This window comes from Pinus tabuliformis, chromosome 4_1 (assembly GCF_031772625.1).
Source record: "Pinus tabuliformis cultivar Carrire ecotype Pingquan chromosome 4_1, CPIR1, whole genome shotgun sequence".
In the NCBI taxonomy this organism is placed as follows: domain Eukaryota; kingdom Viridiplantae; phylum Streptophyta; class Pinopsida; order Pinales; family Pinaceae; genus Pinus; species Pinus tabuliformis.
In genome coordinates this window covers 289,901,554-289,929,546 of record NC_142303.1, presented here as the reverse complement: position 1 = coordinate 289,929,546, position 27,993 = coordinate 289,901,554, and the positions used below count along the sequence as shown (strand labels likewise).

General features: G+C 39.4%; 1 pseudogene across 1 annotated transcript in view; it reads left to right on the top strand.

The window, feature by feature from the left end:
• Positions 1-1,893: 1,893 nt before the first annotated feature.
• LOC149175404 (kinetochore protein SPC24 homolog) overlaps positions 1,894-27,993 on the top strand; it is an 88,340-nt pseudogene continuing 62,240 nt past the window's right edge. Inside the window, exons 1-3 of the transcript XR_016258551.1 lie at positions 1,894-2,628; positions 3,451-3,596; positions 3,724-3,821. The product of XR_016258551.1 is annotated as a kinetochore protein SPC24 homolog (transcript). The remainder of the gene's footprint in view (positions 2,629-3,450; positions 3,597-3,723; positions 3,822-27,993) is intronic.

Below are 27,993 nucleotides of genomic sequence, written 5' to 3'. Positions count from 1 at the left end.
ATTTGACTGAAATGAATTTGCATATAATGGAAATATATCTAGCTGCTACTTACACGCAATTCTAGGAGAACATCAAGCACATAATGAAATACTGAGAGAGAAAAACATACTGCAAATCAAGGAGTTTAGAATCACCACAATTCTTCCATTAAATTCTCTGATAGAGTGCATACATCAAAGTTCATACAATGCCTCTATGAAGCAGGAAAAAGATAAACTTAGGAGTTTCTTTCCCAAAATTCTAAACTTTTTAAAGAGTGGCTTCCCTCTATTTATAAGAAGAGGGGAGCTCTAAACTATAATTACAACAAATATCTCGGCCCATCCTTAGCTGTCGGATCAACTAGCTGTTTCGGCCTAGGATGGCTCTGCGGCCCAAAAAGACTACAATCAGATTAATTGCCTCAATAAATTATGACAAGTACATGATAAGAAAACAAGTCAATTTACAAAGAAAAACTTCTACAAAATAACTTAATGCCCATCCCTGTGATGGCCTTTGCTAAGGTTGTTGCTTGCCCACGGTTTGGCCTCCTTTGCTACTCAGTTGATTCCCGTCGCTTCTGCCTTTATTGCTTGAATAATTCGTTTTCTAGAGCTGCGAGTGATCGAAAATCAGTTTAATGACACAGTACAAAAGTAGAGGTCACTTGGGTAGTACTTCATCGTCCCTCTACATATAACACCATGCTGAATCATCAAGTCCTCTCGAGTTTTTATGCCTTCATTTACTCTATCTGTGTTGACCCTGATTTTGTGTCACAAGGGGCCTTACAAGGTTAGCCCATGTCGATTTTTGAATGCTCCATCTCCTTCTTAAATGCCTCAATTGCCAACCCACCATGCCGTTAAAGCTTTGCATTACCTTATCACGCAGTTATCACATTGAGATTTCCCATTAAAAGTCCTTAACGGACGGGGCATTTTGATCCACTTTAGCCCCTTTTGCTTCATGTGACCCGGGGCTATGACTAGATGCTTAGTTCTCGGGTGCTAGGACCTTTGGACTCGTATCTAGGAGATTCGTCGCTTTGCTAAACATAATCCCTCATATCGACGATTTCTAATGCTTGCCTTTGGTGCCTCCTCCCCAACGTTGCAATCTCCGATGCATGATGTGGTCTGGCCCACTTAGAAAAAGAATAAGGGAAGGTCTGTGCCCTCTATAGTTTGCGATTGTCGAATGCTAGTTGGGCCCACCCGGGATATCACAATCGACACATCGAAGATTCCCAGGCCGTGCCACTGACGTGACCTGCCTTCCTACGATCGTCGACTGTGGGACTGCTCCTTAACACTCAGCCTTCGGTCCTTTGCTCCTCAACATGATTGTGGGCTAGCCCCTGTATTGGGGGTTCGACATTAACGAATTCCGTGTGATGCACAATGTGTTGCTACCCCCGATTGCCGATATGCAGGATTCTCTCTTTAGGCCTTTTCTCCTTGGCTTTTAGCTTTCAAGGGCAACTCTGATTTGTTATAACTTTTGATTCCAGGGTTGATTTGAGGGGTTCTATACGTCGTTGGAAAGCTAATTCTGAGCTTTACCCATTGGAGGAGGTTCAATCAATCTTTGACTGCTTTTGTGACCTTGAAGATGGCTGCAGACTTTTCTGGCCAATTGCACATTTTTAATAGCTAAAGATAAGCTTTGCAAAAGGTGATAACATATTGATAATATAAACTTCTAAGATAGCCTCTGGCCATCCACGTCATGCCGTACACACCTAATTAAAAATAAGTAAAATCTTACTTGTTGAGAATCATAATTCTAGCCTTAATAAACTTAGCCCCCTCTTTGATGGCCCAATGTTATATATGAAAATAGATACATGTGAAAATTCATATCTAGTAGCTGCATTCAATTCATTTTGTTTGGGTTTTTAGTTCATTTCAAGGAGTATGTGTTATACATATGCCTTTTGTTATGTGCGTTGAGAGGGTTAGACTCTTACTATTATAAGCACAACTCGCAATTTTGTGCAAGTTTCTTTGGAGATTTCGGTAGTTGGGTCACCCAAATTTGGCGACTGGTTTTATACATATTTCTTCGGCGGGAAGGCCAGAGTTTGAATACAGGTTTTTTTTTCAGGGTCTTGGCTATATTGCACAACTCGCAATGTTGTGTAAGTCTCTTCGGAGATTACGGTAGTTGGGCCACCCAAATTTAGTGACTGGTTATCGTTCCTTTATACATGTTTCTTTGGCGGGAAGGCCAGAGTTTGAATACAGGTTTTTTTTCAGGGTCAGGGCTATATCGCTTCTTCGTATCATCGAAAGAAAACGAGATCTTCAACGTCTACTCGCTATTATACGCCTGAATCCACATATGCTACAATCCTCATTTGTCTCGTCTACTCGCCATTCTACGCTTAACTCGACAGGTGCTACGATCATCATTTGCTTCGGGAGGACACAGTTTTAGCAGAATGCCGACCACCCATTTAAGTAAACTTCACACAATTCAAAACATAAACACCGACGATGTTTTATCCCTCAGTGATGACTTAATCCGAGTCATTGACAGCGCAAAAGATGGCGCGGCTTTAACCGAAACACAGGAAGAAGTGAGCAGGCTTCAATCTGCTGTAGATGAAGATTGGTCCCAGGTTCAAATCCTCTTAAAAGGTATACTGTTGTTGTATTTTTGTTAGCCTATTTAAGTCAAGATCTCATTCATTTGTTTGGGGCATGGTTCTGTCCCAGACTCTGAATTTGCTTGGGTTAGGGTTCTGATTTCTTCATCTGTAGAGCCTTTATAATTTGATTTCTTGCAAATCCACGGTTTTAAGGGATTTATATTGCCAATTTTCTCTCCAGCCAACCGAGGTGAATTGGGTAGGTGAAAGCGGGGTCTTTTGTTGTAACGCCATTAGGATTCGATTCCTTTGAAGCTCACCGGAATGCTCTCAGAAGGGGGCATTATTAAGTTGTTGAACTATCATGGTCATTCAGTCTGGCCGAGTGGTCACATGCCCCACATAATAAACAGTGTCCCACTCTTCACAGGGGTGTAAGGTCGTCATCAAGTATCAAGGAAGCATCTAGTGACTTCTACTTTTCCCAGCTGCACTTCCTTTGCTTTGCTATCTGTCCTTTTGTGCATATTTGACTCATGGAAACCAGGTGCTCAACAGCCGGGGTTGGGGAGATGCAGTTATTTCGTGTGTGTATGTTTACCTGTAATGCATCCGCCACCGATCCACAAACATAATTCTATTTCAATTCTGTATCTTTAAGCACTGTGAGATTCACACAAGATTTTTTTTATTTTTTTTTAACCCTTTCTGTTTTGAATGAATCCAATGATTTTTAAATCCCTTTCGTTGCTCAATGAAAACGAATCCAGGGATAAAATGGATCTATGCTATTATAAACAACCATTGGGAGATATACTTTTGTCTATATTTACACAATCATCTGAGGAAGTTGAAATTCTGAATGACGCAGAGATTCAGGAAAATGTTTTGGCATGTGAGCGAAAAATCAAGGCAGCAGAGGAGGAGGGTGTGGACGATGCAAAACTGGAAGCACTGCGTCGTGAATTGAAAGAAGAGCTGCAAAATGAACAACTACTAAAACTAGAGCTTAGATAAGTTGCCAAAATCTTTACTGACTTCTTACTATTTACCGAAAACTCTTTTGAATCATTGGGTTACTTTATTGTTGGAGATGTCTCATCTTAGCACGACCTTCTTCTAACAAAGCTATTCTCACACACAGATCGAGGATGAGATGAATAGATTGGAGTTGCAACGTGTTAACATTGAAAAACAAAAGAAAGCATTGAAGGATGCAATGACTGAAGACGCAAGGGCACGGTAAGACTATCATTCATATTTCCTATGCATTCTACAGTCTGACATTTGATTTTTAGAAGCATTACTATACTCGCCTTTTCAAAATACGGAAGTGTTTTCATCATATGATAGCTTTAATTAATATAGCACTACATTAAATGCTTTTGTTTAAAATAGACCGTATTCTCTTAAGATCTGCTTATATGATGGCTTTTCTGTGTAAAGAGACCAGATTCTCTCAAGGTCTACTAATATAATGGCTTTGGGGTCATCATTTAAATAGATGAGCTGCGAAAGGTTGACTGGCATTAGAAGTATTAGAATAGTTGTTAAATTTGGCAACTAGGGTCAAACTCCACCTTGGACAGCTCATATGATGAAATTGATATTTTTATTGGATTCCTCTTTCCGAGATGTGTAGGATTGATCTAAAGATCATCTCATTTTGACATGTACAAATGGAATTATGAATTTATTTCTTTTATGGACAAATTGTCAAGGTCGGCTTGCAAACTAATGTAGGCTCAGAAGCCCAAAAGTCATGTCTTTTCACCCTCAACGTTGTGTATATATAGAGGAGTCATTTTTCTCATTCGGACACACATCAATCACTCATCTTTCTCTCTCCTCTCCTCATTGGTTCGTACAACAAGCAGGAACAGCCTTCTTCTCTATGTGCTGACTAAAATTGCAGGCCGAAATTTCAGATTTGTTTTTGGGCTATATTAGGGACATTGATCGAGGATCAAACTCCATCTGTTGACTACATTTTTTAGGCAGGAAATTCATTTTTCTTAGCCACAGCTCCTTGCACATAAATCAAGGTGTTTGCAATTGTTTGATCAGCGTTGATTGCAAAACTGTTGACCACAGAGGTTGACTGTGTGTTGACCAAGTTTGACCAGATTTTTCGGGACTGTTTTGGGCTGCTTTGGTCTATCTTTGGAGGCCGAATTGATTGGTTTGACTGCGCTGATTTGGAGGTGAAATTCTGCTAAGTTGACCAGCATTGACTTTCTAGTTAGGGCATCCTGTTGACTGCAGTTTGACTGGACAAATTTCATTGTGATTAGGTAAGTGAATTTTGTATATTGTACTCTCTCTTTGTGCTGAACTTTTGAAGAATAATAAGAAGACTTGATCAAAAGGTTTCTCCACATTGGGGTTTTTCTCTAGCATCCGCGAAATATTGTGTCCTCTTGTCTTGGCTTGTCTTATGCTTTTTATGTATGTTCTATTTGCATTTAATGTCATGTTGATGTGATTGCTAATCTGGAAATTGATATTTGGCTAATAAGAAAAATTGAAGTAAATTGCTCTTAAGCATAAAACATATCATTGTTATCTAAAATTAACATGGTATTAGCGCTGAGGTGAAGACAAAGCCCAAGCTTGAGTGAAAAGAGAAATCACTAAGATTTGTTGGACAAGGACAAGAGTCAATGGCCTCCGCATCTTACGTCAAGCCTGATGACAAGCTCAATGATAAGTTTGATTATCATGCACGAAAGATATCTCTTGATTTGACTTTGGAAGAGCAGGATGTTATGGATTATGTGCAGGGAAATATCACTGAACCTCATTCAATGCACTAGTTGCCGTTAAGACAAAGTACAAGAAATGTGAAGTCAAAGCTAAGAAGATCATCAGGTATTCTATTAACAAGCGTTTGGTTGCATACATCTCTGATTTGAACACATCCAAGAAGATGTATGACAGGTTGGTTGGCATGTTCAAGGTTAGCAATGCAAACCAAGTTCTTTTCCTCAAGAACAAGTTGAAGGACATAAAAATGGGAATAGGTGAAGATACCCAATCCTACTTCATGAGGATTACTGAGATAAAAAATGATCTTCTTTCAATTGGAGAATTTATTGTTGATAGGGAGCTCATTTTCATTGCCCTTCGAAGACTTCCTTGTGAATGGCATTTGTTCAACACTACTATCCTCAACAATGATAGGATTCCAGGTTTTTATGAATTGTTGACTAGATGCACTCAAGAAGAGATAAGGATGATGGAGAGAGACATGCCTTCAAATAGGAATGAACCTATTGCATTCTTCGCTCATGCTAAAAAGAAGAACAATGCAGGTTCAAAGAAGCAATGTTAAGGAAGACTAAGATTCAAAGATGGAAGGGAGGGAAGATGCTTCATTTGTAACAGGTTTGGCCATTATGTTAGGGAGTGTCCTAATAGAAGGGATACACCTCATGATGATGACAATCACAACCACAACAATTTCAGGAGCAACAACAATCAAAGGAATGACAGATTCAACAACAAAAAAAAGGAATGCTCCTGCTACTCAACATGGAAATGGTCAACCTCCCAAAAGATCAAGAAACTCTAGGTATGATGAATCTAATGTTGTATCCTTTGTCCTCCATTGCCAAGATGGATACCGGATTCTTCTTTAGATCGGGTACATAGAGTACTTCTTGTAGATGAATGGTGTTACTTTGATTTAATTGAAGAGTAACATTTCCAACTCCTTTCACGGGATAGGTGGCATTGATCGATGGAAAAGTACGCGTTTGGAATAGAAATTTCAAAAAAGCATTTACTCTTGGATTAAAGGTTGATAGCCTATATCAAGTTGGAGGAAGCTCATTGGGAGCTATGTCTTGCGACACATCACTTCAATCTAAATTATGGCACCAAAGGTTTGCTCATCTACATTATAAGGCTCTACCTGATGTAAGGAAGATGGTGACAGGTATGCCTGAATTTAAAGTAGAACATGAAGGTGTTTGTCATGGATGTGTTGAAGGAAAACATACAAGGGGACCATCCCCTTAAGTGATAGCAAGATTACCGATATTTTGCAATTGGTTCATTCTGATCTATTTGGTATGTGACATTTTTGGGAGGATATTTATATTTTGCTATTTTTGTGGATGACTTCTCTCGCAAAACTTGGATATATTTCTTGAAGAAGGACAAAGTATTCTCATGGTTCTATTCTTTCAAAGCCTTGGTTGAAAATCCAACACGGAAGAAGATCAAAATATTGAAGACCAATAATGGAATTGAATATGAATCAAATGAGTTCAATGACTATTGTAGAGAAGTTAGCATTAAGAGGGAGACTACTACCACATATACTCTTGAGAAAAATGGTGTTGTTGAAAGGAAGAATCATTCTATTATAGAAGCCACTCATGCCATGCTTCATGGTTAAAGCCTTCCGCAGTTCTTATGGGCTGAAGCTGCCAACATTGTTGTGTACATTCAAAATAGATGCCCTCATCAAGCGTTGGACTCCAAAACTCCCGAAGAAGTTTTCACAGGGAAAAAATCTGATGTTTCTCATTTTAGAATTTTTAGTAGCCTTGTATATTTTCATATGCCGAAAGAAAAGAGAAGCAAATTGGATGCATTTGGGAAGAAAGGAACATTTGTGGGCTACAATGAAACTTCTAAGGCATATAAAGTCTATGTGCCTGGTCAAAGAGAAGTGGAGATAAGTCATGATGTCACTTTTGATGAAGATGTTGCCCTTGGGAAGATTAGTAACCTTTCTATTCCAAGGAAGGACAAAGAAGCAGATACAAGAAAGTAGAGAGAACTGCAGGATGAGCCGATGCTTGATGTTGAAGGACCAATGGATCCCATTGATCCACCTCCTCATGAGCCCTCCTCCTCAAAGAGGAGACCCTCATGGCTTAGGGAAACTCTCGAAGATGCCGAGAAACATGTTGCACCAAGGGGGACATTTTGTGAAAGTAAGAAGCCAAATAGGTAACAAAGGTACTTAACTGCCATGAGCACCATTGTTCAAACTGAGCCTTGAACATTCGAAGAAGCTGTGAAGCACCAAGTTTGGAAGGATGTTATGAATGAAGAGTATGAATCGATTATGAAAAATGATGTCTAGGATGTGGTCCCTAGACCCAAGAATAAATCTGTTCTCACCTCGAAATGGATCTACAAGATTGAGCATGGAGCTGATAGAAGTGCTGAAAAATTCAAGGCCATGTTTGTTCCTCAAGGCTTCTCTCAAAAGGAAGGTGTGGACTATGATGAGATATTTGCACCAGTTGCTTGATATACCACCATTTGTTCGATTATAGCCTTTGCTGCCTCGCAAGGTTGGAACTTACACCAGATGGATGTCAAAATCGTGTTCTTGCGTGGTTCAATTAAAGAGGAAGTTTATGTAGAACAACCCGAGGGGTTTGAAGTTCAAGACAGTAAGACACATGTATGTAGGTTGAAGAAAGCCCTCTATGGGTTGAAGCAAGCGACCCAGGCTTGGTATGAGAGGATAAATAGCTATTTGATGAAGTTGGGTTTTATAAGAAGTGAAGCTGATCCAAACCTTTACTTTAAGGTTGAGAATGACGTGCCTCTCATCTTGGTACTTTATGTGAACGATCTCTTTCTGACAGGTGCATACCCTCTTATTCATCAATGTAAGAGGGAGTTGGCTTTCGAGTTTAAAATGAAGGACCTAGGACTAATGCATTATTTCCTAGGGTTGGAGGTTTGGCAAAAGCAAGGTGAGATTTTCCTTTCTTAAGGAAAATACATTGTGAAGCTACTTGAAAGATTTGGGATGGTGGATTGTAAGTCTGTGACTACTTTGATGGAACTTAACTTCAAGAAGTTATGCAAAAATGTTGCTGGGCCCGATTTTGGAAATCCTTCGGAGTATCGTCAACTTGTGGGGGCCTTGATGTTCTTAGTGAACTCCCATCCGGACATATGCTTTGCAATAAATACATTGAGTCAATTTATGGGCGAGCCTCATCGCATACACTGGATTGCTGCCAAGAATCTTTTGAAATATCTTCGGGGCACAATCACCTATGGATTGAGATACACTGCCGGGAATGTGAGGCTCCATGGTTATTTTGATGCTGACTGGGCTGGCAGTGTGGTGGATCGTAAGAGCACATTGGGATGTTTCTTCTCACTAGGTTCTGCTTTGATATCCTGGATGAGCAGGAAGCAGAAATCGGTTGCTTTGAGCACCGCCGAGGCTGAATATATTGCTGCTAGTATGGCCTCCTGTGAAGCTGTTTGGTTGAGGAAGCTCTTTAGTGAGCTGTTTGGACATGTGCTGGATACCACTGTGATCTTCTGCGACAACCAAAGTGGGATTTGTCTTTTTGAGAATCTCGTGTTTCATGACCGCTCCAAGCATATTGATATCAGGTACCACTTTATCCGAGATATGGTACAACAGGGAGCAATAAGGCTCTGTCATATTGGGATTGATGATGAGGTTGCATATATTCTTACCAAGCACCTGGGGAAGGTCAAATTCTTAACATTTTGTGAACAACTTGGAGTCGTGGAGAGACCCTCTTATGAGGGTCTCGTTTGATTTGGATATTGACCTCTGGGAGCTTCGGTGGAGGGGGGGCTTGGGGTACTTCTTGGAGTGATGAGTGACCATAGGGTGAGTGGTTCATCTTCCCCTAGTGGTGCACGATGTATAGGGTGAGTGGTTCACTTTCCCTTGTGATACCCCATGATGATTGAGATATGCATAGGATAAGTGGTTCACCTTCTCCTATGGCATATGAGTAGGATGAGTGGTTAACTTTCTCCTGTCGATACATCCTACCTATGTAGTCTGAGACTCATAGGAAGTACCTCTCATTTGGCCAATGAGTAGGGAAATGAAGATAGGGACCATACAACTACTGATAGATGCATCGTGTAGTACTGTACTCCCTATGCTAGGATGTTTGATATTGATTTGGATCAATGGAGATTGACTTCGGGTCAGTGGAGAGTGGTATGATACAACCTTGATCATTGGAGACTAACTTCGGGTCGGTGGAGTGTGGTATGACACACTCTCGATTATTTCTTCTTCATATTTTGTCATGGTTCAGCAGAGCAGAGCAAAGTATGACAGGGATGTTAGAGATGGTATAGATTGATAGATAATTTGGCAGGTGGAGTTCTCCCTAGTTGAGAGGGAGTATTAAATTTGGCAACTAGGGCCAAACTCCACCTTGGACAACTCATATGATGAAGATGATATTTTTATTGGATTCCTATTTTCGAGAGGTGTAGGATTGATCTAAAGATCATCTCATTCTGACATGTACAAATGGAATTATGAATTTATTTCTTTTATGGACAAATTGTCAAGGTCGGCCAACAAACTAATGTAGGCTCAGAAGCCCAAAAGTCATGTCTCTTCACCCTCAACATTGTGTATATATAGAGGAGTCATTTTCCTCATTTGGACACACATCAATCACTCATCTTTCTCTCTCCTCTCCTCATTGGTTCGTACAACAAGCACGAGCAACCTTTTTCTTTATGCATTGACCTGGGTTGATTAAAATTGCAGGTCGGAATTTCAGATTTGTTTTCGGGCTATATTAGGGACGTTGACCAACGTTGACTGAGGGTCAAACTTCATCTTTTGACTGCATTTTTCAGGTAGAAAATCCGTTTTTCATAGGTCGCAGCTCATGGCACATAAATCGAGGTGTTTGCAGCTATTTGACCAACGTTGATTGCAAAGCCGAATTTGGTCTATCTTTGGAGGCCGAATTGATTGGGTTTGATTGAGTTGATTTGGAGGTGAAATTTTGCTAAGTTGACTAGTGTTGAATTTCTGGTTAGGGCATCCTGTTGATTGCAGTTTGACTGGACAAATTTGACTGTGATTGGGCAAGTGAATTTTGTATATTGTACTCTCTCTCTTTGTTGAACTTTTCAAGAATAATAAGAAGACTCGATCAAATAGTTTCCCCACATTGGGGTTTTTCCTTGGCATCCGCCAAATATTGTGTCCTCTTGTCTTTTGCTTTTTATTTATGTTCTATTTGCATTTACTGTCATGTTAATATGATTGCTAATCTGGAAATTGATATTGGGCTAATAAGAAAAATTGAAGTAAATTGCTCTTAAGCATAGAACATACCATTGTTATCTAAAATTAAGTTAGTTAATATTTCCAATGACTTGACATTTAAACCATACACATCTGGACATGTAGAAGGCTAATGTTGTCGTGCTTGAATTTTATTTTATTTTTTTATTTTTTAGAAATGCTATTGACTATTATATTATTTAGCAATGTTTAGATATGACCTAAAAAAAATGCAAGAAAGTAGAGTCATAAAGAAGCAATAAATACCTAACCCCTTGAAAAACTAGGGTCTAAACGCCAAGGCATGGCATTAAAACTTAACACTCTACCAAATCGTATTGCAACTAACTAATCATTGGCCTTGGGCCACAAAACACTGCACTATACAAAACATTAAAGTCAACATTGAGGTGTGTTGTAGAATCTTGCCAAAATCATAAATGCTTGAACACATGTAGTTGTTACTATTACAACAGCCTATAGGTCATCATCTTTGTGTTTTAGGGGCAATTTTTCATTTGAGGTGGCTTATCTACAACCACTGCCCTTCAACAACCACTCTTTTCTTGAGGATCAGGCACATCAAAGATGGTGAAAGAAATAAATCTTGCCTGCAAATAGGTGTGGTGCCTTATCGTATTGACCATGCAACCAACTTTACCTCCTATGTTGCTATTAGGGAATTGGCTTCTTGCTTGGTCACAAGGTTGATAATGGCTCGAGCCTTGATAGAAGGATGTAGTGGTGAATTGTTATTGTGATCAATCAAGTGGGATTCAACTCATTGTACAAGGTGCTTTTGCCAAAAGTCAAATCATGGTGAGCTGATTTATTACTCAAGAACTAACCTAAAACCTAACGATTGTGAAGGCTGAAAATGCCAATTAAAATTTCTGATAAGTGTAGCTAACCTACAAACACATAGAATAGGCAAAATAAAGCAACAAACCCAATTTTCTAAACACTCAAAACTACATCTAATTTTTCTATTAATTATGAAAATAGGAGATGAAAGGTACGATGCAAAATTCAAATTCTCGAACCTCAATGATGCAACTTGCATCTCCTTTATAGACTAGAAAGAAGAGGGATACAATGTATCTAGATGCATGCACAACGAGGCCTTAATTGGCATAAAGAAATGATAAAATCAGTAGAAGTGTCTTTAGTAGACACATAATTTTATTAATCAGAAATAGAACTTACATAAGGTGTGAGAGGTATAGCATATATATAACCTCTCTGGCCTTATATCAACATGTTATGTGTCCTTGATCGACAACTCAAGGATAATCACCATGACAAGGCTGTGACAAGGCCTATATATCACCTAGGAAATACAACACTTCTAGAATTCACTTTATTATTCTAGAACTAATACATTCTAGAATAACTTTATTTATCTAGAAAAACTAATTAACTAATTATCTAAATAAACTTTAGGATTAGGTGGTTAACATCCCCCCCTTTAATCTTGAAGTTTATTTTTACAAATGCCAAGTTCTTCTCTAAACTTGGTGAATTTTATTTTTCCTAACGACTTAGTGGAAATATTAGAAATTTGATCTTGAGATGGACAATACTTTGGCTTGATGATGCTATATGTTGATGAGAGCCAGTGTTCCACCGACTTTCAGGATGGGGAAGTGCGGGAGAGGGGATATGCACAAGGGGGATGTATATCAGCAACCCCAAAATTTAGGGAAATGTCGAGGAAACAAGGGGATGTTAGAGTCATAAAAGTTATAAAATTATTAAAAATTTAATATATAAAAATAAAAAATAAAATCCCAACAATATGTTATAACTAAATAGTAAATCTTAATAATTATGCAAAGTACATTTAAATTGAAATTCATCATTTCGTATTAAACTATTATGAATTATCATTTCTGCAATGTACATCTAAAAGTAAATCAAATCCATCTTTTGACATTATGTAATGTTCCATCTAAATTCATCATTTGGCATTATGCAAGGTACATCTAAATTAAATTCATTATTTGACAATTGAAATTATGCAATGCACATCTACAACTACCTTTTTTTGAGGTGGAATGTAGGTTATGTAAGCTTTAGAGGTCTCATTGTAACCCATAAAGATTCCCTTCAAACTAGAAGGCTCTAGCATGGTACTTTTCTCAATAGGAATATGAATGTAGATAGGACAATCAAACACAAAAAGTGTGCTACTTGAGGCTTCCCACTTGTGAACGCCTCTTCCAGTGTCTTTTCCTTGAAAACTTCATGAAAACACATGTTCAAAATATAGACAATGGTATAACATGCTTTTTCCCAAAGACACATGGGTAGCTCTAGATCACGATTCATAGATTTGGACCTTGGTTGTTATGATGGATATGTTCTTCCTTTCTGCAACCTTGTTTTGTTGAGGGCTACAGGGCATTGTCAACACCTTCTCAATTCTTGCTTGCTTGCAAAAGAAGTGTCAAATTTCTTCGATGTATACTCCCCTCCATTGTTAGATCTTAATGCCTTAATCTTCGTTGTTGTCTAATTTTCTATGAGAACCTTTAACTCTTGACTAATTGTCTAATTCATAGACTTGCCTTGGTTGTCTTTATGATGGTTATGTTCTTCCTTTTTGCAACCTTGTTTTGTTGAGGGCTGCAGGGCATTGTCAACACCTTCTCAATTCTTGCGTGCTTGCAAAAAAAAGTGTCAAACTTCTTCGATGTATGCTCCCCTCCATTGTTAGATCTTAATACCTTAATCTTCGTTGTTGTCTAATTTTCTTTAAGAGCCTTTAACTCTTGAAACTTCTCGAAGACCCTATCCTTGATCTTCATGAAGTAAGTGCAAGACTTCATAGAATACTCATCAATAAGTGACACATAATGAATATTCCCTAATAAGAATGTCGAAGTCAACGATCCACATTGTTAGAATTTTAATATCAACCTTGATTTATTTTATCTCAACAATTAATGCAAAACCTGGAAACTATTTTTCGGAAATAAATTTCAAAATTGCTATAAACTAAATACACTGATATTCTAACGCAATAAATTAATTTGCAGCGGAAAATAATTGCGGGAAATCAAACATGCAACAACATGCAACAACAGAAACTTCATCCAAACAATTTTTCGTCACTTTTATTAAAATTTGGAAAATCTGGGTTAGATCCACAGAAAAAATTTTACATAGAGAAATTTTATTGCTTCAACAAAACCTATTACTTGGCCTCCTCTTGAAATCAACCACAGAAATTCACTATTAGCTGGAAGAAATCAGCTTGCAAGAATTTCGGCCTGCTACCTTGTTGCCTCACATGTGGGCTCGACTTCTTGTTGCCACATGTGTGGACTCAACTTGTTGTACTTGGCCCGCTCTCAACAAATGCACTATCTCTCGCTGTACTCGGCCCTTTCTCTCTCCAACGTGGCTCCTCCAAATTTTTCTTGAAATCTCTTCAACATTTTTCTCCTCTTCCTCCTTATTCAAGTCGAGCCTCTCTCTTAAGAAAATCTCTTGCTCAAGTGCTCAACATTGTCTTTCACCTCATCATTAGGCTTATTTAATGATTTCATTAGGCCAAATCCCTAACCCTAATCTCCTAAGTGATCAATGGCTAGGATTAAATCCTAAGATCACTTGAGATCAATAGTTGAGATTATATCGTCTAAGTCACTTAAATAAAGTAACTTACTTATCATTAGACTTAGGCCTAATAGTTCTCAATAATTAATTATTGAACTTTTCCTAAGTTAAACTTAGGAAAGAAATAAAAAATCACTTACACCTTGCATGCAAGCACCCAAAGAGGCAAATCGAAGTCTTCTCCATGCTAAGACACAAAGCTAGAAGAAGACCTTCCGTAGCTACAAAAATCAACACAAATATGTTTGAGTGGATTAGGTCAAGGATCTCTCTTGATTCATTCTCATTAATAGGAAAAACAACCTTCACATGCTCGCTAAATGCATAACCTTTGCACACTCCTTTTCTTCTCAACATTTAAGTTTAGTATTCCTTACACCATGTCCTTCAAGATAGACAATGCTTCATAGTGCACTTGACCTAGCCTCTTCTGCCAAAGCTCACACAAGTTGTCATGATCCAATGTACAAACCAATGTTGCATTAATCGTTGTCGGGATTAAATCGGCGCGGGGAAAAAAACGGAAAAAATCGGAATTATCGGAAAAAATCGGGAAATAATCGTTTGGTACAAAAATATTCATTTTTTTTCAATTTTTTTAATATCTAAACCATCTACAACATAAAATAAATACATTGACACATAAATATGATAAAAAAACTAATATATAAGATGTTTAATATCATTTCTAGCGCTAAAAGCACACATAACATTGAATCATGCCCTGAATAGTAAGTCCTGACTCCTGAGTCCCAACTCAGCCTCAAAATATCAACAAAAAATATGATAATGTATCTCATCATGTCATAATGTCATATACAATAAAATGAAGAAAATAACTGAAGTCTAATCCTATTGATTTCCTCTGTCCCTCTTGCAAGAAAATGCCACAACTTTCCCTTTCCCTCTAGATGTAGATGCTGGTGCTAGTGGAGTTGGCAGTGGAGTCTGCTATGCTCTAGAAGTTGAAGAACTAGAAGTAGGAGCTATAGGAGGTAGACCACGTCCTCTACTGGTGGCAGGGGTAGCCCGGGCAGGTGGTGTCACCTGGAAACATTACAATCTCCCAATCCTGAAATCCTGAAAAACTGATAAGTCTGCTGGATTTTGAATGAAATCTAAAATTCTACTTTCTCCATATGAAATCCAATGAGGTCGGAACCACTCTCAAACATCCTGAGTTATTTCATGGTAATGTTAAAAATTTAAGTAAAAGGATGAAAATGAAGATTAAGGAGAATGTCACTTTTACTTTAAGAATTTAACATTACCATGAATAGCATATCAATACTAGGGCCTAGACTTGATCATTAAGCTGCCCCACTCAAAAATTATTTGTTTCTTTCAAAAAAAATTGCATTTCAAACATTTAGCATCCTTTAAAAAACCAAAAAAAACATTATAAAACCTCGCTGCCATCTGTCGCGACTGTTGGGCGATTTTTTAAGTTTTTATCGCGATTTTTTTCAATAAAAATCGGCAAAATATCCGGCGATTTTTTCGTTTAATTATCGCGATTTTATTGGAAGAGGGGAAAAATCGTGATTTTTTCATTTTATCACGATTTTCACAACATTGGTACAAACCGCCTCTCAAATTCTTTTCACAAGATCTTGATGAAGATTTGAGCATCTCTTTTAGATGAGGGCTTGTTGATCATCAATCCCAACCATATATCCTAGATTCATCATTACTTGAGATGGATCTTGGTCCTATTATTGGATAAGTGGTGTCATCATCAAGTTCCACTTACATGCTTGCTTCTTGATCTCAAAGCTTATTAAAGGCCTTATTGTTAGAGGTCATATCTTTGCAACATTCTCTAGTCTCGTCTCCTCGTAGTTGAAGTCCTCCCTTATTTTTTCAAATGTGGGAAACTTTTCTTAGGCACAAACCACATGGACAAAACATTGCTAAGAAGAAGAAAGCCCATGTAATGTTATGGGTACTAACTCTTCACTCTTGACCTCTTCTCCAATAGTTTCACAATGATCACGAAGTTCATTAATCTTCATCAACTAAGTGGCTATGGTATTTGGCTTGCTCATGTGTGTGGCTTTAAGTGTATTCACAATAACATCTTTTGATTGGTATTCTCACTTTGATATAGAGTGGCTAGAGCAACAAGTATGCCATTTCTTGTGGTCTTCTTGACAATGCAAGGGATTAAATTTCTCTTCATAGAGTTCTTTGATGTAATTGGTTGAAAGATTAGGCTTGGAGTTGCAAGGGCCTATGAAGCCCTTTGCTATCTTGAACATCACAATAATGACACCTACAATATATCCTTTGGTGTTGCTTATAAAAAATAGAATGTTGAAATTATATATCCTACATGCTTTCTCACAAAAAGTTCACAACCAAATAATATTTCCTATTGTAAAACTTTGATTGGAATAAAACTTAGGTGATATTGATAAGAAATCACAAACATGCACTTCTTCCAGTGTAAAAAATAAGACTAAATCAATGATTGTCATAGTTTGAGGAAGGTATAGTGCCTTTGTTTTGTTGCTTGGTCTCTTTAATCAAGGATGCAATGCTAATGAAGACAATTCTAAGATTCTTCTTGCTCTTGCATCTTATTTTCATTGGCGTCTAGATGGTGAACTGTAAGAAATGGTATGAGTTAGGAGGGAGGATTAATTCCATATCTTCTACTAGACATTTATTCATCACTTGGAATTCTTCAAGGTTGTGATCTCATGACTTATGAAGCTGTATTTGTTATCACCCCAAGAAACTCTCCGAGGTTGTACCTCAGAGATGTTCGGGAACATTACAAACTCAACAAAAATGTTGGAAAATGGTGGATGAATGTAAGAAATGATGCATATTCAAGCCAGATAACCACTTCTACTATGCTTAACCCTAGACATGGGTGAACACCCCCAGACTACAAGGCTTTAGACCACCAATTACTCACAGTTTAAGGAATAGGTGAACATGGAGAATACTGACCACTCCAGCAGATGCACAAGACCATGTGATGGCTGGCTGCAACCAATAGAAAGGTCTGTAAATCTATTTCTTAATGCACAGACAGGATGATAGCTCTCTGGCACCAAGAAAACAGAAACTTGCATACACCTTCAATAATACATATTAGATTTTAACATAGAGGTGGGATGACAGCCCCTCTAATGCTAAACATCAAGAGCACATGAAAAATGCATAACAGGCACAACCTGGAACAAAGAAGAAGTGGAAAGTGAGCAATTAACAACAAAAGAAGCTTGCATTAGTTGAAAATGAAGACCAGACGTTGTAGGTATCACAGTAGTTACAGTGTCCAGAAGTTGAACTTTACATCAAAACAATATCCATCAACTTTGATTACATTTGTGTTCTGGGTATATATAGAGGTTGATTACAAAAATATCTGCTATCCTATGTGTGGAGGGGTCATAATGGACCACCAACCACATTAACTGTCTGATATGGGTCTCTGATACAATCTGCTGCTTTAATGAACAAAATTTGACATTCTCTGGTACTTAGGTGTACTCCTCGAGCAGGTGGAGTGTTGTATGAATAAATTTCTATAACTGCTGAAGGAGTTTAATTGCTTGAGGCTGTCCTTTTCTTCTTCGGCCATCCTTTTTGTTGAATGCAGTGGTTGAGGAATAACTGTGCCGGGTACATGGTAGTTGATCGCTGTTATCTTTCGGGAGCACAAGATGGGCCATGGACACGGGCAGCATGGAGGAAGATCCACTGTTGGATAGCGTGGATCGACAACGGAGAGCGCTTTGCAATGGCTATTGGGAGGAAGTGGGAACAACAAATGTGGGCCGTTGGATGAAACAGACGGACGGCTAAGATCATTTGATAGGAGGAATCAGGAGATGCGGGATCAGGAAATGTGGGCTCTCGGATCACGGTCGGGCAGATCCGACGGCGATCGGGCGCGAAAGGTGCGCGGAGATTAACGGCCGGGGAACAGTGGTTTCGCAGGTAGGCGGTATTCCCCGCACCGCCTTTGGAGCTGCGGCGGTTTCCGTATAAACCTGCGTGATGCAATAGAACTGTGACGCGTGGCTTCTGCGACGGGCGAGAAACCGCTTTCCCCGCTGGCTAACAAGCGTGCAGGTTACGGGAGCGGGAGCTGCGGATGCCGTCTGATCGCGGCAGGGGTTGATCGGATGGTGGGGAGATGAACGTGGTTTAGCGGGATTGATGTGACAGGGACAGCCGCGGGTAGCGCTTTTTGCGAAGGCGCAGTCATATGGGTTTAACGCCATTAGCGCTTGGGGGCCTGGGGAAAATGGGTTTATAGAGGGTTTTGGGAGGAAAAACAGGGATAACGGGGTTATGGGAACGTAGAAAAATGAAGGAGGAGGAAACGGAGGTAGCGGGAGTTATAGAGTTATAAAGAAAATGAAGGAGGGAAGGAAAACCAACTGCTGTGACCCCCTTTTTGATCATCAACAACCCAATCAGGCCTGCATTTGTCCTTAAAATGTTGAAAGTAATAGCAGAGCTAACACTGGCTCCTTCTGGGGATGAGATCCTTTTTGTGAAGTCTCAAGAACTTGCAGATCAATGCCTTCCTGATGAAAACAAATTAGCAAAATTCCTAGTGTTCCATTGGGCATGGAGTCTGACTAAAATTGATAAAACCAAATATTTACAACCTTTAAGGCCAAAAAACCTTAAATCACATAAATTTTGAGAAAACGCCCATTAATTGGGCCATCAAAAACTGCTTCTCCTCCCATACTTTTCACTAAGAAGGTGTTGTTCCCTTGAATCTGAGAAATTATGAAAGGCCTTGTCCAGAAAGCATCAAATTTGCCATCGTTGCCTTTCTTTTCTTTTAGTGCATCCCATTTAAGGACCAAGTCTCCAATCTGAAAATTATCTGTTTTTGTCTTCCTGTCAAAAGCATCCTTGATCTTTTTTTAATGTGCTGCAGCCTTTTTAACCAATTGTTCTCTAATCTGATGTACCTTTGCTAAATTAGTGATCCTCTTTGCCATTTCTTCTTCTTCATTCTGCTCTTCTTGAAGGAATTTTGCCGCAAGGCGAGTTAACTGAATTGGGAATACAGCTTCAGTGCCATATACCAGCTTGAAAGGAGAATTCCCTGTGGATTTCTTAATGGTCACTCTGTCAGCCCACAGTGCATACTTGAGCTTAGAATCCCAATTCTTTTTATTGTCCTCCAACAACTTTTTAATTATCTTGATCAGACTTTTATTAGAGGATTCTGCTAAACCATTTCCTTGAGGATAACATGAGGTGGAATGAACCAGTTTAATACTCATTGAATCACACATATCCACCAATTCCTTTGCCCTGAAGGCTGCTGCATTGTCTGTGACTAACTTATGTGGACAACCAAATTTGGTAAAGATATTTTCTGTCAAAATTTTCATGACCACTTAATGATCAGCCTTTCTGGTAGGGACTGCTTCAATCCACTTAGTGAAATAATCAGTGGCTACTAATATCCATCTGTGCTGGCCACTGGAATGTGGATTGATTTCTCCAATGAAATCCAAGCCCCACTGCTGAAAAGGTCCTTTTGCATGTATTGGTTTTAAGGGCAGGGACTTCAATTGCTGTTTTCCTTCAAATCTTTGGCACCTGTCACAGGATTTAACAAATGAAAATACATCAGCAAATAAAGAGGGCTAGAAATATCCAGCTCTGAGGATTTTGTGGGCTGTAGTCTTCCAATAATGGTGCCCTCCACACATGCTGGAATGAAACTGCTGCATGACTTCTATTGACTGTTCTTTGTCCAGACACCTCAAAAGCACTCCAGATGGATCCCTCCAGTAGAGCAGATTTTCATTAATGCAATATTTAGCTGCTCTAAGCTTAATAGTTCTAGCTTGACTTTTAGTAGAGCCTGGAGGGAATTCTAGCTTCAGCAAGAAATTAACTATTGCAGAATACCGATCACATGAAGCTAGATTCTTGGCCACTAACTGCTTTCTCTCTGGTTCAACTGCTTTCATTTCTTCATCTGTCTGACCACTTTCTGCAATTGTGCACAGGAAATCAATATCCAATGATCTGCAATTTTCTTCAGCCAATAACTTGGCAAGACCCTGACCTCTGACAAGTTTGGTGGGCTTCAATTCTATATTAAATTCAATTAGCTTTGCAATCCATTTAGCCCTTCTTCCATCAGCATCAGGTTGTGTTAAGACATCTTTTATTGCAGCAGAGGGTACATATGCAATTATCTTGGAATGCAGAATGTAAACTCTGAAAGCTTTCAAGGATTTGATAAGAGCATATGCTTGTTTTTCAATAATGTCATACCTCAGTTCAACATCCCTTAAGTTTTTGCTGAAAAACGCCACCTGATGCTTTGAGCCTTCTTCATCTGCTTGCAATAAAACTGCTGCAATAGTGTTTTCAGAGGCAAATGAAAATATATGGAACTCCTTGCTGTAGTCTGGACTTACTAAAGTGGGAACCTCCATAATAGCTTTTTTAATGGACTCAAAAGATTTTCTTGCTGCATCAGCCCATCTGACCTCTGACCCTTTCTTCAACATGGAGGTAACATGCTTCACCAGTTCTGCAAAATTTGGTATAAACCTCCTTACAAAATTAATTTTGCCCAAAAAGGATTGGATATCCTTCTTCGATCTTGGGACAAACAAAGTTTGTATTGCTTTTACTATTTCTGGGTCAATTTGAACACCTGCAGCAGAAACAACATGTCCTAACAGCTTGCCTTCTTCTAAAGCAAATTGTGATTTTTTACGATTGATTGAAATTCCAAACCTTCTGCACTTCAGAAACAATTTTTTCAAATGTTGCAAATGATTTTGATGGCTGCTGGAGTATATTGTTATGTCATCAAGGTAGATAAGGACAAATTTATCCTTCTCTCCTGCAAATGCTATATCCATAGCTCTCTGAAAGGTTGCTCCAGCATTCATCAATCCAAAAGGCATCTTGGCATACATAAAAGTGCCCCAAGGAGTGGTAAATGCAGTTTTCTCTTGGTCATCTGGATGCACAACAATTTGCTTAAACCCTGAAAATTCGCTCAGGAAAGACATCACTTTGGCTCCTGAGACCTTCTGCAGCAAATGCTCCATCTTGGGTAGACGATAGTTGTCTTTCTTAGAGCATTTGTTTAAGTTTTTGAAATCAACACACAGTCTGATTTCTCCACTTTTCTTCTTCACCACTACTAGATTGGCTACCCATTTGGAATATCTAAGAGGAACTATAATCTTGGCAGCCAACAATTTTTTAATTTCTTTTTCAATTAGAGGAAGAAGCATAGGATTTATTGGTCTCAACTTCTGTTTGAAAGGAATGGTGTCTTTCTCTAGAGGGATCTTATGCTGAATAATCTTTTTGTCATATGTTTTTAGATCACTATACTCCCAGGCAAACACATCAGCAAATTGTTTCATTAAATTGCAGTATTCAGAATTTTGGTCAGCAGATAGATGAGTGGACAAATTTACGTTTCTAGGCTGACCTGGACTTCCTATATCATGTTTATAGACTGCAGATTGATTTTTTTTTTGGGCAGCCTTGTAAGGCACATCATTTTGGTCAAACAGTGTTTCTAGGGGAATTAAACCCTTAGGAATATGATTAGTGGGAAGCTGGACAATGCTATTTTTGCCAATTTTATTTCTAAGCTGGGACTGGGGGTTTTCTTCTAAGGCTTCATTTTCTTGATCAATTTTCATTTCAGAAAACTCATCAATGACTTGAAGAAACCTATTTATCTCATCATCATCATCAAAAACTTTCCAATGCTGGACATTATTAGGCAAGGATGGTCTGTATTTCACTTGCACTTCATAAACTAGTCTGGGAGGCACGGGAGGAATAAACAGACTAGCAGACACAGCAAGGGAATTAGCAAGCTGATTTTTGGCTCTAGGGATATATGAAATACATAAATTTTCAAAGGAATCTTTCAATTTCCATACCTCATCTCTGTATGCTTTTAGCCTTGGGTGCTTTGCCTGAAATGTTTTATTTACTTGCTGAATGATCAAATCCGCATCTCCAAATACCTTTATGCTTCTGATTCCTCTGTCTTTTGCTGCATTAAGGCCCAATATCAAAGCCTCATACTCTGCTATGTTATTAGTGACATGAAAAGTCAGCTTAAAAGACAACAGTGTGCTTTTTTGTTCTGGAGATATCAACACCACCCCTGCTCTTGCAATCTCCCTGGAACATGCTCCATCAAAGAACATCTCCCAAACCTGACTTCCTTGCTCTTCTTCGGCTTGAACTGGTTTCTTAATCTGCATTGAGGCCTTCTGAGATTTTTCTATTTGGAGAATACATGCTCCAAAATCTGTGTCCACAACATAAATGGGATGATTAGTAGGGTTCTTCTCATCATTGATGATGTATGCCAATTGTGCTTCTCTGTACAATCTCCTGCTTTCCCCTCCAAAAACTGGGATGGTGGCATAAGATAGATCATTCTGTAATGTTCCACCTAGTCTCTTAATCCATCCTCTAGACAGCAGCATGCCAAACTTGGGAGGCACATCTGTTACCACAATATCCATCATCATACTCTTCATGGGCAGCTGAGTTAAGGTAATGGCCAGATATTTAATCAATCTTAGGCATTTCACTTTCTTTGAATCAAGAGAATAAATCATGATAGGGTCTGGTGATATCAAGGCCTAACTCTTCCATGATAGCTTTAGGCATTAAATTGTGGCTGGCCCCTGTGTCTAGCAGGCAATTGTGGAGGATTTTGTCATGAATGGTCAAGGAAACATAAAAAGATGGAGAATTATTATCAGCAGGTTCAATCATGGGGCTAAGCACAATGGCAGGTTTGTCATCTTGCAAATTGACAGAGTCAGTGGAGGTCTGTGTGGTTTCCAGCTCAAGAGCTTCAAGGATAGGCTTTCTAAACACTTCACTCTTTACCAACTCTACCAGAGGCACAAATATTTTTAATTTCTGGACTTCTGACTCAAAACTGAAAGAGGAAGGTAACTTGTCAGAACCTCTTACCTCTTGAACTGGTGCTTTTAGGATGATTGGGTCAGCTGCTGGTCTTCTCTGTCTGATATTCTGTGACTTTATTTGGACAACAGCTCTTTGGGTAGGATTCTCCTTGACATTTTTTGCATTTGACCTCAGATTATATCTTCGTTGCTCCTCAGTTTGTAGAACAACTTCTCTGTCCCACTCTTGACTATCTTGTTCCTGCAACAATGATTCTTCATACGCAGCCAATGTCAAAAATGCAGCACTGCCTTTATCTTCCATGCAGTGGATTTCATCCTCATCTTCAAACTGTTCCTCCTCCATGACTACATTTTGGAAAGGAGCTTTAACTTTCTGTTCTTCTTTTGATTTTTCACCCCTTTGAATAATTTTCAACTGTTCATTTGCTCTTCTAAATGGATTTGGATTTCTTGGAGCAAATGTATTCTATTGCCTTGTCTTCCCTGAATTCTGTTCAACCTTTAGCTTAGATATTTCAGCAGCCAATGACTCTATCATCTTAGTTATTTTGTCTAATTTGGGTTCTGAAGATGAAACAGAGGAAGTAGAAGCTTGACCTCTCTGCCTTCTTTTATCAGCATTACTTTTCAGCTTTTTTGTAGCCATAATATTGGATTCCACCTCTAGTGCTGCATCTTGCATATCAGCTAGAGTGGCACATCTTCTTTCTCTCAATAACAGGCAGAAATCAGAGTCAAAAGCATTGGTATAAGTGAGTTTGGCAGAGATGGGGGTAGGCTTTATCTCAACTGGTATCTTACTATACATACGATTGAATCTTTATTAAAATCAGGCAATGATTCCCCATTTTCCCTTTTCAGGTTACCGAACTCAGTATGGTAATATAGCAAATCCTTTTTATCTCCCCAATGCTTAAAAAATGCATCATCTAAGGCTTCAATATTTTTTATAGATCTCTGGGGTAATTCTCTGAACCACTTTCTAGCTTCCCCATCTAGGCTTTGGACAAACACCCTCATCCACACATCCTCTTCATTGATATCTAGGTTATCAACATAGCTATAAAAGGCCTCAAGGTGCTCTTCAACTGTTACTCCTTCTGTACCAATAAACTTAGGCATATATTCTTGATAATCTCTTGCAGGCATGGCACTCAAAGGGACAGGCAAGACCAAGGGTCCATACCTAGCAGCAACGATTCTTTCTATCTTTGTAAGGACTTGCTGACCTGCCATGATTGAGGTATATGAAAGGATACTGATAGACTGAGTGGTATGGATCAATGAAAAGGATGACAGAGACAGAGGAATATGATGGACAACATGGGCTACTTTCTTTGGACTGAGATCCGAAAGGGAAATGAATGACTAAGGAGCTAAATGAATCTTTGAAGGTGACTTTCACTAACAGAGATACATGGAATTTCTAAGGCTTACTTGATCCTGGTGCTCCTTTCTGCGATGTTTTCTTTTGCTCAACGATCTTTTTAGGGTCAGGCATTGGTTCAGCTGGTGGTTTCTCAAGATTTCTCTGAGCATGCTTCACAAACTGAGCCAGGACTGCAATGTGGAGTCGCCAAAGGTTGGTCTTCCTCCAGTGGAGTCGCCAGATAGATGATTACAACCAGAAATTTGCCCAGGCCTTGTCTATCATCAAAATCTGGAACTGTGTCATTCTCCCAGGAAAGCTAAGCTTCAATCTCCTCTCCCCGGCAACGGTGCCAATTAATGTTATCACCCCAAGAAACTCTCATAGGTTGTATCTCAGAGATGCTCGGGAACATTACAAACTCAACAAAAATGTTGGAAAATGGTGGATGAATGGAAGAAATGATGCATATTCAAGCTAGATAACCACTTCTACTATGCTTAACCCCAGACATGGGTGAACACCCCCAGACTACAAGGCTTTAGACCACCAATTACTCACAATTTAAGGAATAAGTGAACATGGAGAATACTGACCACACCAGCAGATGCACAAGACCATGTGATGGCCGGCTGCAACCAGTAGAAAGGTCTGTAAATCTATTTCCTAATGCATAAACATGATGACAGCTCTCTGGCACCAAGAAAACAGAAACCTGCATACACCTTCAATAATACATACTAGATTCTAACACAGAGGTGGGATGACAGCCCCTCTAATGCTAAACATCAAGAGCACATGAAAATTGCATAACAGGCACAACCTGGAATAAAGAAGAAGTGGAAAGTGAGTAATTAACAACAAAAGAAGCTCGCATTAGCTGAAAATGAAGACTAGACGCTGCAGGTATCACAGTAGTTACAGTGTCCAGAAGTTGAACTTTACATCAAAACAATATCCATCAACCTTGATTACATCTGTGTTCTGGGTATATATAGAGGTTGATTACAAAAATATCTGCTATCCTATGTGTGGAGGGGTCATAATGGACCACCAACCACATTAACTGTCTGATATGGGTTTTTGATACAATTTGCTGCTTTAATGAACAAAATTTGACATTCTCTGGTACTTAGGTGTACTCCTCGAGTAGGTGGAGTGTTGTATGAATAAATTTCCATAACTGCTGAAGGCGTTTAATTGCTCGAGGCTGTCCTTTCCTTCTTCAACCATCCTTTCTGTTGAATGCAGTGGTTGAGGAATAACTGTGTCGGGTACAGGGTAGTTGATCGCTGTTATCCTTCGGGAGCACAGGACGGGCTATGGACACGGGCAGCATGGAGGAAGATCCACCGTTGGATAGCGTGGATCGACGGCGGAGAGCGCTTTGCAATGGCTATCGGGAGGAAGTGGAACAACAAATGTGGGCCGTTGGATGAAACAGATGGACGGCTGAGATCATTTGATAGGAGGAATCGGGAGATGTGGGATCGGGAAACGTGGGCCGTCGGATCACGGTCGGGCAGATCCGACGGCGATCGGGCGCGAAAGGTGCGTGGAGATTATCGACCGGGGAACAGTGGTTTCGCGGGCAGGCGGTATTCCCTGCACCGCCTTTGGAGCTGCGACGATTTTCGTATAAACCCATGTGATGCAATAGAACTGCGACGCGTGGCTTCCGCGACGGGCAGGAAACTGCTTCCCCCGCTTACACAAATAGATCAACGATCATAACACTAGTGCTTTTATGTGGTTAAAACCTTCTAGGGAAACAATCCACAACCCCATTCAACATGGCCACTTGAGGCAATTTATTAACATAGAAGGAAAATTTGTATATAAGAGAGTTTCTCATAATCAATCATCAACAATTGACCCTCCATGCTCTTTAAATAGAGATCGTGGACAAATTGAGTGTTAAGCCACGAATCAATAATCGTTAGTATCCAGGAGAATATGAGTTGTTAGATCACTTTATGTAGAAGATATCGTAATTGTCAGATTACATAGCTACAAATAGTGTTGCAGGATTTGACCCTTGCTCCTAGCCCTTGAACAACACTCCAAGTGGGGAGCGTTGAGGGAGCACCCTTGGGAGCTTGCTCTTAACCTTTTGGGCACACTTCTTGCTAATTTGGGAGCTTGGTGCTCCGAAGGATGCTCCTAGAGCCAAGGAGTTCCTTGCATGCTCCCTACTCATTCCTTGGACCCATGGTATTTTGATGATCCATGGTATAGTCCAGTGTTGCAAACATTCGATTTTATCACAAAAAAATTGTGAATCATGATTTTTCGGCCTAGTTGATGTTTGTCAATTTTACCGATATTTTGGTCGTATTTTAATTTTGCCGATTTTTACCAATATTTTCTCGAATTTTCTTTTTTTTTTGGTTTTTCAAACCCTTATCAATTTTATCCCAACGCTGATGTTTGTAACATTGGTATAGATCCATGGTATTGCACCCTTTAAAAAGCATAAATTAGAAGCCAATGGAGAGGCTTTTGATCAATCATGAAGAGGAGAATAATGGATGTTTCTTCTTGATTGGAGTTTTGATTTGCCAAGGTAATTACAGTTAGGTCGAGGGCTAGCAGGTGGCCAACTGGATGATATACACAGACCACTGTAAACAAGGAATACCGCAAGGCCTGTGTGCAATGGTTTGGGGTCCAAAGGAAAGTGCCAGGTCTACACAACACCAAGGATGGGGTTGTGAGCCCTGTTGTGGTAGATGATAGAGAAAGGGGGCTTGTAGGTGCATCCGTAGGTAAGAAGCAAGGGCTAGACCTGTGGCAGGGACAACTTGTAACTAGAAGGAAGGGCTAGGGGTTGTTGTTTGGAGGCTTGTAGGAGCCCTGTGTGAGGGTCATGGGCTACAGGAGGTAGCCTTAGCAGGACAAATCAACATAGAAGGAAGTTTGCAGGTGGTTCGGGGATTTGAGAGGGTTGGGTAAGCCCCTTGGTGTTACAATAGAATCTTAAAGTGGCAACAACAAGGTTGTGAACTACTGTAGGGGTTCCATGGTAATGGACAGCCAAAAAAGCATTGTCTATAGCGTAGTGAGGGCCTGAAAGATTAACCCTTAGCCCAAGGAAATTGACAAGGGTCTTGTCTTGTATTTGGGCATATTTTCCAGGGATTGTAAAGGGCCATTTTCCTTGGTACAAGAGCCCTAGGATTCTTATTAAAGGATTGATAATAAATCAATTTAAAATCGTGTTCTATGTTTGATCTAATTGCGGGTATATTCTGTTGTGCTAAAGTTGTTTTAAAGTTAGGCATTTCAGTGTGTTTATGTTTTTTTGTTTTGTGAACTACCAAAACATAGACCAGACTTGGGCTGCACAAATTTCTAACAAAGAAGTGGTGTAACATGCATGGCGGTGCTACCCCCAGCTACAACATTTGGCAA